Source organism: Bidens hawaiensis, unplaced genomic scaffold (genome assembly GCF_021521415.1).
Source record: "Bidens hawaiensis isolate Kalapana, Puna unplaced genomic scaffold, B.hawaiensis_p1.1 tig00002414_1, whole genome shotgun sequence".
Lineage (NCBI taxonomy): Eukaryota > Viridiplantae > Streptophyta > Magnoliopsida > Asterales > Asteraceae > Bidens > Bidens hawaiensis.
Genome location: NW_027491131.1, coordinates 2,969,635 through 2,988,083, shown reverse-complemented (window position 1 = coordinate 2,988,083; position 18,449 = coordinate 2,969,635). Strand labels below are relative to the sequence as shown.

At 35.8% G+C, this 18,449-nt stretch overlaps 1 pseudogene across 1 annotated transcript; it reads right to left on the bottom strand.

The window, feature by feature from the left end:
- Positions 1 to 1,153: 1,153 nt before the first annotated feature.
- Positions 1,154 to 3,270, bottom strand: LOC143619199 (F-box/kelch-repeat protein At1g26930 pseudogene; annotated as a pseudogene). Its single transcript, XR_013151151.1, has 2 exons — positions 3,150 to 3,270; positions 1,154 to 3,070 (listed from the first exon to the last, which is right to left on the bottom strand). The product of XR_013151151.1 is annotated as an F-box/kelch-repeat protein At1g26930 pseudogene (transcript).
- Positions 3,271 to 18,449: the final 15,179 nt, after the last annotated feature.

Here is an 18,449-nt window from a genome sequence, read left to right as displayed (position 1 = left end):
TTTTTTATGAACTCACATGATATTTAAAATTTTGTGACCAATTGTTTGTGTAAGTTATGATTTTAGGAAACAAATTAAATTTATATGGTTCAATGATCTAAAGTTATATTGTTTGGTCCATTTCTTGAAGCTGCAGCAGTGCAGTGTAAGTTTTATTATTATTATTATTATTATTATTATTATTATTATTATTATTATTATTATAAAAGTCAAATAAAAGTATGATGCAGAATTATACAATTGATCCAAAATGAGACACACTACAAGCCTAGGAAACTCGGAACAGATGGCGATGATGGCGGCTTTGACCCGACGTTTTCGGTCAAAACCGACTCTAAGTGAGCCTGTTTTAAATCTGCTTGTTTTGACTTATACATAATATAACCTGAACGCGTTCTGACACGTTACACGCTCATATATACAATTGGCCTAAATGAGACGATATATAAACCTTGCTAACTTAGAACGGTGGGTGGTGGCGGCAGCTTTGACACAACCTGCTTTGGTCAAATCCGACATAATCCGATTCGACCCAAACTCGTTCTGACCCATATCGAATCTGACTTTGATTTGTTCTGACCCCTCACACATATTTGATACGTTTAGGCTGATTCGAGTCCAAACAAGCTCTAAACGACTAAACCGGTATTTTCAGTTTAAGTCAAGTCCTGGCATGGGCGGTGTAAACTATACAAAAAGTAGGCTTGTTTAGGCTCGGGAGCCAACTCCAACTCAATAAGTGAAGCTCTGGCTCGGGCTCATCTATTAAACAAACTTATTTTTAGGCTTGACCTCCTTTAAGCTCAGTTCGATTCAAGAAACCAAAATAACCGAGCCGACATGCATTCAACCCAAATTAACCAAACTGTTTATAGCCGAACCCGATAATATATAAAAACCAAACAAACTGAAACATTGGTTACAGGCTTGGTTTTAGGCTTTTAGCACATACCCGAACCGACCCATGCTCACCCCTAGCATCTGTAAACATAATCCACAAAACCAAAAACCATAACAATTAAACCGAAAACTAAAAACAAACACAAAACGCTTAAGAGCGCGTTATTAACAACTTATTTCTCCTTTTGAGCAATGCAAGAAATTAAAAAAAAACATATAGATTAAGCTGTTTAGACCATTTGTAATCAGATAAGTTATTAGACCCTCTAACCCTTAGTTGGATGACACCTTAAAGAAACATAATCAAGATTATCTTTTTCCAAGAAATCATTAATCTTATAAGTAAAAATCTGTTTTTTCTTCATCCTGAACAATTAAAAATGAAAAAGATTAAAACTTTTGTTGAAATAGTTGAGTTACCCATGATCAAGAATCATATGCCCATGAAAAACACCAACTTCAGCACCCCATAACCGCGCAATTGTACACAAAGTTACTCGACTGTTTCCGCCCGAGCATGGTCCACTGAGGCGGCCCGTCTCGCGGGACCCACGAATTCACTTCTATAAACCCCGCCCCACCCGTTCTTGGCCCGCCAATAACAATAACACGATCACCACACCCTCGAAATGCGATCCCCCAACCGTTCATCGAATCGGCCCGTTCGGGCAATCTTCCGACCGTTTCCCATTCTTTTCGTTCTTTAATATACTTTCTAACTTCCATATCCGCACAGTCAGCAGCATACAGCTCGTTATCTACAACCGCCACTAACGGTGGCGCCTCATTGGCAGCACCGCCGCCCCTCACTGGTGACATATTTGGAATTTCCTTCCATACCCTTGTCCCCAAATCATATTCTTCACCACAAGTCAACGGATTCATGTCGGCCCCACCAATTCCACCGATCAAATAAAACTTATTATCCATAAACACACCCGAACACATTTTCCTCGGTTTATGCATGTTTGGAAGCGTTTCCCACGCACCCGACTCGCTATTGTAAAGTTCAGCCGAGTTCACAATATTTCCACTCGGGTCGACCCCTCCGGCTACGATTGCAATCTCACCGAGACTCGCGGACCCGAATAAACATCGGGGCTCGTTCATTAACTGCCCGGATGACCATGAGTTAGTTAATAAACTATACTTGTATATTACATGATTAAGAACTTCTTTTCCTAACACAAGTAGCTCGGTCCCAACCGCTAAAGACTCTTTATCGGAAAATTGAAAACATGTGTTTGATGACATTGTCGGTAGATTCATCCAACGTTGTTTCATAGGATCAAAAGCTTCCCATTGGACCAAATGGCACGAAAAATAAACCCAATGCTCGATAATACCGTTCTTTCTTCTTAACCTATAAAGGTCACCGGTTGTAATCAGGTCACGAAACGCTCCGTTTAGTGATGCGATTGACCCATAATCGGATCTAGAGCATTTGAGTAGACAGCTAATCGAGTTGTCTCGACCGATGGCGTGGATTAGGGAACTTGAATCTGAGTCATTGCCCGCGTTGTGTTGATTATTGTTGGCTTGGTTAGTCGAGGCTAGTGAAAGATCAAGAAACCCTAATCCGAGATCATGATTGTTGTAATCGGGAGATTGGCTTGGGTCTGAGTCATTGCCCGCGTGGAGTTGATTGTTGTCTAGTTGATCAAGAAACCCTAATTCAAGATCAAGATTGTTGTGATCGGGAGATTCGCTTGAATCTGAGTCATCGCCTGCGTGGCGTTGATTGCTGTCGGGTTGATCAAGATTATAATATTCGGGAGATTGCTTGCGGGTTTTTGGAGGGTGGATGATTTCTTCATCTTCGATATCTAACGGTCGTTTTTCGTGATGAGATTCGATCTTCTCGACGTTGAAATTACTCATAAAAACCCCCCAAGTGTTGTCTGTGTTGTTGTTGAAGCTTCTTGAAACCAAAAAAGATCTTTCTTCCAGCATGCCTTCTTGAATCAGACCCAAAAGTTAAAACACTTGGGGATTTTCGAGAAACCGTAATCAAGATTGAAACTTTTCGGGATTTCTGAAGATCCCTGGTCAAGATTTCTTGAAATCTTGTTGAATCAAAAACCCGAAAGATTGAAACTTTTGGGGATTTTCGAAGTACCCTGATCAAGATTTCTTGAAATCTTGTTGAATCAAACCCGAGCGATTGAAACTTTGGGGATTTCTGACCAAACCCGAAAGATTGAAACTTTTTGGGATTTTTGAAGAACCTTAACCAAAAAGATCGAAACTTTTCGGTATTTCTGAAGAACCCTGATCAAGATTTCTTGAAATCTTGTTGAATCAAACCCGAAAGATTGAAACTTTTGGGGATATTTGAAGAACCCTAATCAAGATTTCTTGAAATCTTGTTCAATCAAGCCTTGATTGAAACTTTTTTGTATTTTTCAAGAACCCTAATCAAGATTTCTTGAATCTTATTGAATCAAGCCAAAAAGATTAAACCTTTTGTGGATTTCTGAACCCTAATCAAGATATCTTGAAATCACCAACCAAGCAACCTTCCCAACTGCAAAATAATCCCAAATTGGAAAACAATCATCACATCAATCAATACACTCATATCAGATAGTTGAGTCAGACAGATAATAAATCCAAGATCCATATAAATGAATTAGCTAAAGAAAGTAAGAAGCACAGTGAAGCAATCCAATTGATGTTAATCCACAAATGGCAATAACTTGTAACTCAACACATATAAAGATAAACAGAATCTATTCCACAAATGAATAAATAAAGATAATAATATCTTCATATTGCCAATTCCAGATCTCTTAATCTATTATTATTATTATTATTATTATTTCTTGAAACTGTTCAATCAAAACAAACCCTAATCAAGATTTATTGTAATCTTGTTAAATCAAATCCCAAATATAGAAAAAAACAATAATTTCAAATACCCTAAATCAGTAAATCAACTAATTGAATTTGATAAAAAAAAAATAACTTGAATTAGATCTACTTGATGTGATATTACACTAATTAAGCAAAAGGGTATTGAAAAAACTTACCTATTGTATCCAATTATATGCCCCCAAATAATAATAATATACACATACACACATACATATATATGTGTATATATGTATATATATCTTCTTCTTTCTTTTTACATGAATTTGTTAGCTCATCAATGCTTTCTTTCTCAATCTCTTCATATAAAAAAACTTGCTTTTGTGTATATATATGTGTGTGTATATATTTATCACTCTCTCTCTCTACTTTCTCTCTCTAGAAATATGCAAAGCAAGAGGCTTTAAGGGTTAAGAGAAATGAGAGAATAAGAGATGGGTTTTGGTTTTTGTAAGGTTTTAATGCTTCATTTGTAATAAAAATCAAAACTTTATTATTATGAACAGATGTATACATACATATATGATTATATATATTTATATATGGAGAGAGAGAGAGAGAGAGAGAGATCAGAGGAAGAAGGAGAAGACGGCGGTTGACGATGGACTGTGGGACCCACAACCAGCTGGTTTTTTTTTAATAATAACTTTGCTTTGAGTTAGCCTCCGTGTGAGACTGTTGTTAAGAGGGTGATGAGATGACTGGTTAACCGGAAGTAGCAGGTCTTGACATGTGTTTTGGTGGATTTTAATTTATTTACATTTTTTTTAAAGTTAATTGCATTTATGGCTTCATTAGTTAGTGTTGCAAAAATCACGATTAGGCATCGATTAATATTTGATTAATTGTTAGTCTCTAATTCACTAATTAATTTTGGGCTAGTCGGCTAATTAATCGGTCAACGTTTAAATCTGGTCATAATTGGTGGTTTTTGGCAAGATTCCGACCAAAATTAGCGGTTTCCGGCGAGATTTCGGTTTTCAGCAAGATACCAGCCACTAGAGGTGCACAAATCGGTTTTTTTGAAAAAACCGGTTCGGTTATTAACCGGACCGGTTTTTTTTGTCCAGAAAAAAACCGGTTCGGTTAATAACCGGACCGGTTATTAACCGGTTTTTATTGCTGAAAACTCAAACCGGCCAAACCGGTTTGGACCGGTTTAAAAACCGGTTAGAACCGGTTATTAAACCGGTTTTTTATAACCGGTTTTTAATAACCGGTCTAACCGGTTAACCTTTTTTTTTTTTTTTTTTTTTTTTTTTTTTTTTTTTTCTTTTCTTTAGGGTTTAGGGTTTAGGGTTTCGTTGTTAGCATTCTTTGCTTGGAAGATTAAAAACACATAACTTTCATTTATAGCTTTTACATTAAAAATACAAACATTAAATCGTTATCGCATATTCGTAACTCAAAAATACAAACATTAAAGAATGCTTAGACACGATTACATTAACAAGTTGATGTTTGTTACTCATTTTCTTCGCTACCCGATCCCGAGCTATTCCTTAGGTAATCGTCGTACGCGGCTTCTTCATCGGTCATTGGTTGAATGTGTCCTTGATTGACCTCGTCTTCATACAAGGCCGCCTCATAGTCCATTTCCCCCTCGAGTGAGCGTTGATGTTGTGCCCTGTCTAAAGAGTCCAAGTAATCCTTGTAGCAAATCGACATCTCTACAGCTGCTGGAGTGAGTCGAGTCCTCCTAATCGATATAACCCTGCCAGAAACAGAAAAAGCAGACTCCGAAGCTACCGTGGAAGCTTGGACCGTTAGTAAATCTTTGGCCATGGCGGCGAGGATCGGAAACTCATCCTCCTTACCTCTCCACCAAGCCAGCAAATCAAGACTTCTAAATTCATCCGGAGTCATGTGTTTCACAAAGTTGGTACCACCATACCTTCCAAGTTCACTGCTTGGGGTGTTTACCCTTTGACGTTTACCGGCGTCTTCCCAAATCATGTAGTACATCCCCATTTCAAGGTCGGTTTGGGATTGGGATTGGGCAACAGCTCTTAACGAGTCATGAATTTGGGAAGACGACCCGTGTTTTGTAAGGTAAACATCATACATGTTTGCCAATGTGGTGTTGAAATCATTCTTTAAAGTTTGGCTATAATAGGGGTTTTGATCGTCGTTTAACCCTAGCTCATCACAAATTTTTTCTATTAAAGCTTCAACACCACCAACATTGATGCAAGGGTTTAACGCAGCCGCACAGGTCAAAACAGCGGGTAGTTGTTGAAAATATTTTATAAATTTTTCTTTCATTTTTGCACCCATATCAAAATAAGGTGCACCCCTACAATGAATTTCAGTCAACTTTGTGCACATGACAGCAATTTTTGGTAAAGCAATGGGGCTTGTTGGATAGTAAACCCCGGATAAACTAGTTGTGCAAGATTTAAAAATTTGAAGAACCTCCGTAACGATCTCAATCAATAACCAGTTTCTAGGATCGTACGGTGCACATTTACCCCTACTTGACATTATTTGATGAAACGCAACTAGTGATTCTTTTTGTTGGATGGCTTTCTCAAACATATCACAAGTCGAGTTCCATCTTGTTGGACAATCCCAATTGGGCCCCAACCATTGACAATTAGCTTCATCACAAAATTTTTTGTATCTTGAAAATGTTTTATTGTTGCTAAAAACATCTCGTAACATTCTTTTAAAATTGTTTCTTTGCGTTTCGATCACGTTTAACCCATCTTGCACGGCCAAGTTGATAATATGTGCAATGCATCGGCTATGAAAAAACGCTCCATCACAAATAGGTTTATACTTTAATTTTAAATGGCCAACCGCGGCCGTATTGTTGGACGCGTTATCAAACGATATTGAAAAGATTTTATCTTCAATCTTGTATTGTCGAATGACTTTATCCAAGAGTTTAAAAATATTTCTACCCGTGTGCGGGTAATCAAACAATTGAAACGCAACGGTTCGTTTCATCATTTGCCACGACCGGGGGTCAACCCAATGAGCCGTCACACAAATGTATGAGTCGGGCGAACCATTAGGTACCGACCACACATCCGTTGTTAAGTTCACACCAGTTTGTAAGTTTGAAAAGTATGAAATTAGTTCGGATTTAGCGTTTTTCCATGCTTTAAGCATATCTCTTCTAAGGGTCGAACGACTTACGTGTTGGTAGCGTGGTTGAACATACTTTTGCATCATCTCCGTGAATTGAGGGTTGTCGAAGTGGTTGAAAGGAAGTGATTGTTGAATCACAAAGTTGCCAAACTGTTGACGTACCGCTTCAAGGTCGTACGTAAACACCGTTCCTTGATTCGTCATCTCCGGCTGCGAACTACTTCCGGATTCGTCCTTCAAGACCTTGCAAGAGGGCCTTTCTACATGAGCTCTTAAACTGGAGTTTGCTTCTTTGTTATAAAACTTCAAACAATGTTTGCATCTAGCTTTTTGGGTTCCCGTTAGACATTTCGCATAGGTCGAAATGTTGCCAAATATCTTGGTTTCGTTTCGTGGGGATGACCCGAACGACGGTTTCTCCCGTGTTCGAGGCACCCATGTTGACCGATGAAGCAGCACTTTGGGAGGCCATGATAATCGACTACGAATTAAGAGTGGTATACTCGAGTATGAAATAAACGACTACGAAAGAAGAGCGTTTGGAGTTATAATCGCGTATGAAATAAACGTTTAGAGCTTTTGGAGTTGTATAATCAAGTGTGATCTAACCAATACCCAACCTAAACTATATATAGATGTTTGTGGGGGTAAAAAAACCAAAAAAACGGCTAAAAAAACGGGCAAAAAAAAAAACGGCTATAAAGCCGTTTGGTAACGTTCGAAAACCGGTTTAACCGGTTAACCGGTTATTAAAAAACCGGTTAACCGGTTTTTTTATAACGGCTATAAACCGGTTATTTTAAAAACCGGTTAACCGGTTTTTTAATAACCGGTTATTAAAAAAAACCGGTTTTTTTTATAACCGGTTATAAAACCGGTTTTGGCTCCAAAAAGTATAACCGATACGTAAACCGGTTACGTAAACCGGTCAAACCGGTTTTTAAAAAAACCGGTTTTTAAAAAACCGGTTTTCCGGTTAACCGCCCAAACCGGTTCCGTAACCGGTTTTTTTGAACACCTCTACCAGCCACTTTCCGACAAAAATTTCTTTGTGTGTGTATAAAACTGAAAATTACATATAAAAATGTGTGCGCGTATATATAAAACTGAAAAATATACATTAAAGTCTCATCCGATTAATCCCTAGTCCCCACCCCACCACCTGACTACCGACTTGCGATTTTTACAACACTGCCTGTAATGAAATCCAAAGCGCAGCTTTCAATCCTGTGGTGGTTATTTCGTATATAAGGCAAGGCCCCTGTGGTGGTCCGTTTTTTGCAATTTGGGTTTTCTTTTTGTTTGATCGTTAAATCTAGGGGTAAAGTCGTCTTTTCACGCCTAATAATAATAATTAAATATACCACCAAGCCCACCGATTCCCCCTGGTTTACACCCCACCGTGCCTAATCCTCCTATACTTACCCTGCTTTGTGTAAAAGCAACTCCATAAATCAGTTGATGAGTTCCGGTAACCTCTGAAAAATAGGTGATTACCTGAAACCTTTAGACCCTTGCTCCGGTATCGGCTCCTCCTGTTGAGACTTCGATGAGCATGCCTCCTACAGCAGTGATTACCTGAACGATTGGTCACGTGTGTGTTTCAACAACTAGAATCAATCTTTCAACAATAATCATTTTAATCCAGTTGGTTGCAAGTGTTGTACTTGGTCTTGTTAGACCCGGGTTTGTGTCACACCCCGACCAATGAAGGCGAAAACGTCGAGGCGCGACATGATTGCTCATTGCACAATGACACTAAAAAGTTACAATATTTAAACAACTCATTTAAATCCATATCATCATAAATAACACAACAATTGTTCATACAAAATGCCAAATAGATAGATAAACAAATAACTTGTTCTTTTATTTTCTAATATCCTAAAGCCAATATAATAAGTTTCTTCAAGTAATCCAATCAAGCTAACATCAAACCTGTAACATTGCATAAAATAGAGTTTGTCAACACGAAGGTTGGTGAGCAATTTTCATAGTTTTGGACAATAAGTATATAGTATGAAATCCACAACTAGTATATGAAAACAATAAATAATAGCAACAATTTAGATAATAAAACCGTCAATAAGAATACATTGACGAACCGTCAATAAGAATACATTGACGACAATAATGAAATCGTCAATAAGAATATATTGACGACACCTTTCTATATGGGGATACCATATATACTCGGAATTAACGTATGATCATACTTTGATGAGACTACCCGCCTTAGCATTCAAGAATTTGCACATAATCATGTAAAGCATATAACACCAAATCGAGCATTTATTTAAGTAAACATATACAATACGTGTTGTGGTTTAAGACTCAAGTATAAATCATTTGAATTTGAATAAGTATGCAATGCTACCCCCAAAACGAAAGATGGAAAACGGGGGATGAAAAAGTACTCACATTAACAAGTAACTTGAAAGATAGTGTCGTGAATAATCGGAGAGATCGGTTTAGAAATGCAACAGGAAATGAAATGTTACGCTTCAATAGAATGAATTCGGTAGTATTCTACCCTATGGTAGATCGAAGGTCCTGTGCCACTTGAACTCAAATCTATCTTACCTTCAATCCATCGTTGTCCAGTCAAGCCAGCCATTCGCTAGCCTTTCAACATTTTTTCATCGGGGTGAATTCTAAGGTTCCTTATTCCGGTTGTAAAGCGGAAGAAGAGAGTTTGGTCCTACTTCTGATTCATTTTGTTACTAAAAAAGGAGGAGGAAACTTAGTACCAAATGCTTGGCAATCCTTGGTAGAGCTTATTTATGATTTCGTGCTGAACCTGGTAAACGAACAAATAGGGGGTTTTCCGGAAATGTTAAACAAAAGTTTTTCCCTTGCATCTTGGTCACTTTTACTTTTTTGTTATTTTGTAATCTTCAGGGTATGATACCTTATAGCTTCACAGTTACAAGTCATTTTCTCATTACTTTAGGTCTCTCATTTTCTATTTTTATTGGCATTACTATAGTGGGATTTCAAAGAAATGGGCTTCATTTTTTAAGCTTCTTATTACCCGCAGGAGTCCCACTGCCATTAGCACCTTTTTTAGTACTCCTTGAGCTAATTTCTTATTGTTTTCGCGCATTAAGCTTAGGAATACGTTTATTTGCTAATATGATGGCCGGTCATAGTTTAGTAAAGATTTTAAGTGGGTTCGCTTGGACTATGCTATGTATGAATGATATTTTGTATTTTATAGGGGATCTTGGTCCTTTATTTATAGTAACGAGCAAGACCTATATTAAACGGGTCTTGTTTTAGTAGGTAGTCTTGGAAGGGTTTAAAATAAAATACATGACAAATAAAGTAAATAAATAAAGTTTAGGATTTAAAATGTAATTATTTGAGAAGTTACAGAAACGAGTTTTGTAAAATAAGTTTACTTGAAACCGGGTCTCGGTATTCTATTCATTAGTTTTTTTCTTTTTTTTTACTCAACCTAGGTTAGGTAATAATGTGGGTTAAAATGCGATATTGCAAAACCCTTGGTTATAAGAATACCAAAACGAGGTTTAAACGAGTGTTCGGGTTTGTCGGTTCGACACTTGATAATTGACCAAGCTCACAGTTAACTTCCCAAAATAATAAATGTTATGAGATAACTCAATAAAATCAAAATAGACTTAACCAAGTATGTAGTTCTATTGTGAAGAACCTTAACGTTCGTTAAGCGAGTATACGACCTTATCGGTTCGAACTTGTTATAAGATCAAGTTGGTTACCGGCATGCCAAGTATGTTTAGAAATTAACTAAAATTGATTTAAAATATAATCTTGAAGAAAAATATGAGTTTTGGTGGCTAAAAACACACTTGTGTGTCTTAAGCGAGTGAACTCGGTTTAGTTCGGTTTTTGGTTCGGTCCTTGACTCAGAATAAGACCGAGGATGGTTACCACATACCCAATTACCATGGAACTTGTAAAATAACTTATAAATAATAATACTCAAGTTTTACATTTAAAAAGTTAACAATAAAGCTTTTAAACAAAAGTTTGGTTTTTGGTTCGGTCCTTGACTCGGAATAAGACCGAGGATGGTTACCACATACCCAATTACCATGGAACTTGTAAAATAACTTATAAATAATAATACTCAAGTTTTACATTCAAAAAGTTAACAATAATGTTTTTAAACAAAAGTTCTGTTTTTGGTTCGGTTCTCAACTTGGGATGAAACCGAGGCTAGTCACCACATACCCAATACCATGGAACTTGACAAATATGAACAATAAACTAAAATATGTAGAAGTTAAGCAAGTATAACAAGTTATATGGTTAGATTTGTTAAATATATAAACAAGGACTACAAAGTCCTCCATGTAACCTTGCCTTACTAGCCCGACATTTCAACCGGCCGAGACCGGAGAAATGAAAGACCGAAGGTAAACAAGGAGTGTATATTATATATATGTTGTAACATCAAGCTTTAAGTATTGAGAAGTTAGTTAAAATGAAAGATTAGCTTATGAAGAACAACCTTAGAATTCAAGAATTTGAGAGAGAAATGAAGAAATGAGCAAGCACAAATGAAGAAGATGGGTGTGTATATATAGGGTAAGTTGAATGGGTCTTTCATAAAGGGTGTTTCATGAAAATGGGTTGGTTATAGACCCAAGAAAGCACAAACTACAAACGGGTTATTCAAGTCTCCATTTTGGTAGTTTTAGTCCCTGGAGTTCGTTTTGAGCGTTTTCGGGGAATTTTAAGAACCGAAAAGGGTGTTTTTTTTTTATCCAACAACTATAAAACAAATATTTAACATACAATTCATCATTTTGATAATATCGAAAGGTTCGGGATACAAAACGGGTCGGGTTTACATTAAGAATACAAGTATAAAATAACCTGAAATGGACAAATGTCACAGTTTGAAACTCATGATGCATGATTTTTTATAATTTCTGGAAAAAGAGCGTTTAATATAATGAGGGTCTAAATTGTATTTATTTAAAACCACGTGGTTGCAAATTGCAACGGTATTAGTGTTTTCTCATGGAAAACTAAAGTCGAGACTTGATCGTGGAACCAAATTGCAAAAAAAGGACCACCACAGGGGCCTTATCTGCCAAATGGTCACCAGGGGGTTGAAAGCTGTGTTTGGGTTTCACCACAAAGACCATAATTGCAATTAACACTATTTTTTAAATGGGCCTAGCTTCAAGTGTTTTATCTAATGAAAAAAATTTCAAAATGACCCAAGACCCATTGAGGAGAGTAGGGATGAGCGTTTTCGGTACGGGTACCGATTGGTACTGGTACCGTACCGGTACAGGTACCGAATTCGGTACCGATTTGGTACCATCGGTACCAAGTTTTGAGTTTTCGGTATCGGTACGGTACCGGTATTTCCTGAATTTTTCACATAATACCGGTACCGAACCGAACATTTCAATACCGGTACCGGTACCAACAATTTCCAAATTTCGGGATCAGGATTTTCGGGATCGGTGCCGGTCGGTACTGGTACCATCCCAATCTCATCCCTAGAGGAGAGATTCTAAAAATGATTCTTCTTTTTAAAAATTCTCAAAATGGCTCGGTTTCAATTCCATCTTCACGATGAGATTCCAAGACCAATAGAAAACTGACACGTACGCATCCAAACTCATCGTGAAGATGAATTTGAGCTCAAATTAATCTTGAATGCCTATGTGTCACCTTCCCATTGGTTTTTGAATCTCATCTTGCAGATGGATTTTGGAAGGGTCTTTTTGCGTGAAGATGAAATTGTGGGGGGGGGGGGGGGTCATTATAGAAATTTTCCCTATTTGATTGGGTTTGTTTGTCTGTAAACGAATTATCAAGTCGAGTTCATTTAAGCTTTAGCTCGAGTAGTTAAAGGTTGAGCTTGAGTCGTTTAACTTGACATAGCTCTTGAGCCTCGTTCTATTAGCTTAACAAAGACTGAGTTTGGTTTGTAAGTTTGTATGAGCTCTATAGTCCAAAACTCGAGCTCGTCTTGCGAAAACACTTTCTAAGTATGGGATTGACTCACTTTTATTTATACTCATATGTAATTACATCAAAAAGTTATAATCATATATTTACTAAAATGTTTATTATATATATATAGTATATTAAAATAATAATTAATATTCATAAAAGGGTTTAGGTTCATAAAGTTACCCAGCTCGTTATATGAATCTGCTCATACTTGGGTGTGTGTATATTTAGACTTGAGATCGTTTAAGTTCAAGTTGTTTAAATTTTTTAGCAAGCTAGACTCAACTAACTCAAATGAACGACTAGACTCGTTAACACTTTAGTTTTTGAGTTATTCAAGGTATTAAAATTTAAATTGTTGAAACTGAATTTGCGTTTAAATCCAAAGAAATGATTCCTTAACTGAATAAACCGAATTACAAATATATATATATATATATATATATATATATATATAAAATAAAAATTAAGCAAAAATCAAATGAATAACATATCTCATTAGTTAAAAATATGCATTTTATAAAAAAAAACTAAAAACTTCATATAAATCTAAATTTGAATATTTCAGTTGAATTGGTTCAAATTTATAAATTTAAATTTGATTTGGAAACCGACTTTAAACTTCGTTTTAAATGCCAAGGGTATCAGGAGGCTCTATTGTGTTGGTCGTTACCAATCCCCATAGCCATTCTCCATAGCAAACGCGGTTTCATTACGCAAATTGGTTAAAAAGAATGAATTGGTTGTATGCTGTGATTAGTTGGTTTTTAAATATTCACGCACCCCTAATAAATCTTTATAAATCTATATCGTGTTTTAAAATAACCCAACTTAAATATTCAGGAGCAAAATTCAAATTTATTTTTCAAATGTAATTCAAATTAAGAAGAGAATACCATTTCTCTACGACTAATTTTTGTTTTATGTTTTTATTAAATATTAAATATTAGTTACTGGGTTTTAATCGTGTACGTCTCTACAGGCAGTTTATTTATCGAATATTATTAGTCTGCCAGCTTTTTAAAGTTAAAAAGAGAATTTATTTCACTTACTTCATCTTTAACCCATTATAATATTAATTAATATATAATAAATTATTATATATTTATGACACAACCACTATGAACATGCTTTTAAATCTCTTGTTTTTATTAATAATATTTTTCACTGAAATGACATATTTATCCTTTGTGATCCCTTCCTTTTGAGGTCTTTCAAAGGACATTATTGTCTTTTCAATATAATCAATTTTGTAACGGTAATGACTCATCCTGATTGAAATTCTCATTGATCATTTTAAATTATTTTTTATATCTTTTCGGTGTTATCCCTATTGGAGGATTGAGCCAACATATGTCGGCTTTGGAGTACCGGGTAATTCTTAAGTATTGGCTAATGATCCATTTGTTTCCGGTAGATGAGCCATGCCCATTTGCCGAAAGGTTTATTTGAATTTTTTTGGCGAGCATGCAGTTCATTGCAAAGAATTACCGGGGTTTAAGTGCAGACATGATTTGGTGAGAGATGTTCTATGTGATGTTCTTAAACGGACAGGAATTTCGGCTAAAAAGGAGACCCTTGTAAACTTTCTTACTGATCCTCTTGAAGGAAGATCTACTTTACAACCGACCGATATTCTTGTTTTTGGGTGTGTGGGAGAAACACGCTTGTGTGGACATCATAGGAGCGCCCTCTCTTGCTGGGCTTAGAGACAATGGGTTTGTAGCAGGTCAGACAGCGTTGAAGGCGGCATCAGGCAAGGTTGTAAACACGAGAAAGCCTGTTTGGAGAAGCAACACGTGTTTATCCCTTTTGCCTTTGACACATTTGGGTTCTTAGCTCCGGATGCCGTGAACTTTTTGAACAGAGTTCAGCAGGTTGTGTATAGTAATTTAATGGCCCCCTAAGAACCAAAACTTTGTCTTTAGTAGGATTGGGGTTTGTTATCCAAAAGGGGGTTGCGACGCAGCTTGTTGCTCTCTTACATGACACTTCTTTGTAAATCGTTTGATGTTTATAAATGAAAAGGTATTCAAAATTGGAAGCTGAAAAAGAAAATAAGAAAACATGGTGTTACAAAATGTTGACAGTTTCAAGGTTTATAGCTTCAATGGTTCTTTAGTTATTATTCATATATCGATCAAAATTGGATGGTTCTTTATAGCTATGATTCACTTAACCGATTGCGTTTTTACGGACTCGGATTTATGATCATCGGTTAACTAACGTCAACAACGAGGAAATGGTGGTTTGTAATGAATTGTTTGCACTAGAGCTTATGTTTAACGTGTTTTTGTTTCTTAGCTTGCACAATGGTTATGCGACGGATGGTTTTCTTTTGATTTATTGATAAATGCATAACAATATTGATTAGGGTCCATAAAGTTCGGACCAGATAATTGTAACCAAGCACGAATCAAGGTTCAAGTGTTATATGCGACCTCGCAATATGCAAACATATGTTGAACCATTTCCATTTCTTTAGAGCAAAATGAGCACATTATGAACAAGACATCCAAACCTTTATAAGAGAGATTAATTCGAGTAGGTAACCAGGCCTGACCCGAGGGAGGGGCAGGGAGGCGATGACCCAAAGCCCCGAAAGTTTTAAAAAACTATATTTTATATATTTATGTATATAATTTCAGTTTAGATAAATAAAACAATAAAATGTAAATGGTTGATTGAGAAAGCTTGTATGTTTCTTCCTACCACGTGCAAATTCAAGTCGCTTCCCATGCGTTTTTCTATAACAATTTTTAAAAAATTGGCCATTTATATACATAAAAAGCCGTAATGAAATCATCCATCTATATATAACAAATGAAGTTGTGAAAAATCCGAACTTTATAGAATAAAGCTGTAAGAAATTTAAGTGGTCACACAATAATGAATTTAACTTCTTCTACTACCTAAGAAAAAATCTATCTTCGTACAAATGAAGTTATAAGTTCACATCTTTCGTTTTTTATTGTTGATTACGTATTTAGTTGTATGCGATTCTCTTATGTGACAATGCAGATCCTTTAGCCTGTTTAAATCATAATTTTACCATTACCTTTGGCACATTTAAATCATATATTAGAGAGTATGCATTGCAAAAGCTTAATCGAGACCTTTGCTTCTAATAATGCTAGGAGAGGTTCATGATTCGTTTAAGTATTTAAATTAGATCATTTTATTACAATACTTTCATTATGTTTATTGTTATCACAATTATTTATGAGATAGCGAGCCATTTTTTTAACTCGCCCCGAGCCCTGAAATATTTAGGGATTTCCAGGGACGACAATGTAGGTAACCTATTCAAAAGTAGACTCCTAACAAAGATGTTGACTTTTTTATGAACACTATTACTCCATCTAGTTGTCCATGACATTTATGGAAGAATTTACTTTTCCATCGAATTCATGAAGTTGTCAATGACAAACTTAATGTAAACCCGTCAGCCTCCGCCTTCACTTTTTTTCCTTTCTAACAAGCGAAAGTAAAAGTTATAAACATATATTTTCAGTATCGATCAGCATTAGCTCATGAGTTATACTGTTATAGTTAAGATTACTGAAATCCACTTGCATTATTATTATCTAACAATTGAGAAGTTTGGTGCCGCCAAGTCCTGATTGGGTCACTTGGCGGCACCATATTGGTACCATAACAAACATAACGAAATTTGTGCCGATGAGTCTCCGTTGGGTTACTTGGCGGCACCATATTAGTTCACAGACTCACTGTGTTTTGGCTATTCTTACTTTCGACACCGTAACGAAAACTTACTGAATGCTCAATTTGTTTTTGTTTTTATAGTTCCGGTATCGTAACGGGCCCGACGAAAACTAACTGAATTCTATAGACTCACTGTATTTTGTTTTAATTCCGGTATCATAACGAATGTAACGAAACCGACCAATGCCGATTATTTTTCTAGTTCCGGTACCGTAACGAACGTGACGTAAATGACTGAATTTGTGTAGACTCACCGCCAGAAACCGCAACGCTCGGTCTTCCCAACGCCCAAGTTTTACCGATCGACGCTACCACATTGACTCACCAAATTTTTATATATATATATTTTTTGCTTTGATTTTGGTTTTTAGTTCCGGTATCATAACATACCTAACCAAAACCAGCCGTACTCGTATCGATTTACGGCCTCAGTATTGGAGACCGACGACGCCTGGGTTTATCACTGCCACCAGGTTAAAAACTTTATAATAAAGTATAAAAACCAAACTCAGTTGGCTCAATTATAATTTCTAATTTAGGAGATAAGTTGGAACCCGTGTTCTATGTTACAATGTGTGCGTGTGGGCCCCACTTGCGTTGACTCATTTTTTTCGCGACGGCTCACACATGTCTATATGTGTTGTGTGACCTCAGAGTATTTTGACTAGATTAATGTTTTGTTTTATTCTTAAGGGTTTTTTTTTCAACATTAGGGGTTCTCTTATTAAAACTTTTTATAAAATGTCATAGTTGTATGCGGTGTTTTAAAAACCGGTTCGTACTTAGGTTGCGCATATCAGACCGGTATTTGAGCTTTCGGTAATTTTGCGTGGCTTGTTAGAACATCGGACCGGTGGTTTTTTTTTATTCTAAAATACCGGTTTAAAGGCAAAACGATTTTAAGTCAAAGATATTTTTGATATTTTACGGCTTATATTTTAAGTAAACTTTTGGGTTATATTTTGAAAATCGAATGCTTTTGTATTATTATTTTTATTATGAATTAACTTTTAGATTATATTTTACTATGAAATCATATACCTTTAGATTATTTTTTGAGTTGAATATATGAAATTATAAGGTAACTATTCAACTCGGTTGAATTTTCTGGTTCAACTGATTGTACTATTTTTAAGCCTAATCTGATACGAGTAAAAAACGGTTTTATGTTAAAAGTTGGTATGAACATAAAGAAATGGACAACTCAAAGAATGAAACCATACGCAAATGAAAGTCAATTGTGACGGTTTGGTTGTAGGCTTTAAAAGTTGGTTTTCGGATTGGTACAAACCCAAAAAAGAAATATGAACTTGCCTTTCGATTTTCCTATAAAAGTATCTTCAATTTTGAGATGACGTTTTTAATGTTTCGTTATAATATTGCCTGTACGATATATGAGTGGTTAAAAAAATGAAAAAATAAGTTTAATTTAATAATATACATATTAGCATGCCTTATGAATTCATAATATATAAATAATGATAATAAAATTTTATAATTTATAAATTTTTGAAAACCTTATTTAATACAAGATTTAAAGTTATATTTGTAACTTCGTTAGTAATTTTATAAATGGTAACAGTATTAGTTGGCATTCTAGTTGGATACTTTGTTTAAACGAGATGTGAAAAATGGTTTTGTTTTAATAGTTTAGGTAGATGTTTACAAGTTATATTAAAAAAAAACAACCATTTTTTTACTGGGCTCACATTTAGCGATCGAACCGGTTTAGATTCACCCCTTTTATCCTATATTCGAATTTGGCTCGTTCTAGTCGCGTTTCAAAGTATATACAGAATTAAAACTATGCATATCAAGTTCTTAGATCATTGTTTTACCTCAATTAGTTACCGTATTTTCCTAGTCTAATAATCGTCAGTTGAATTATT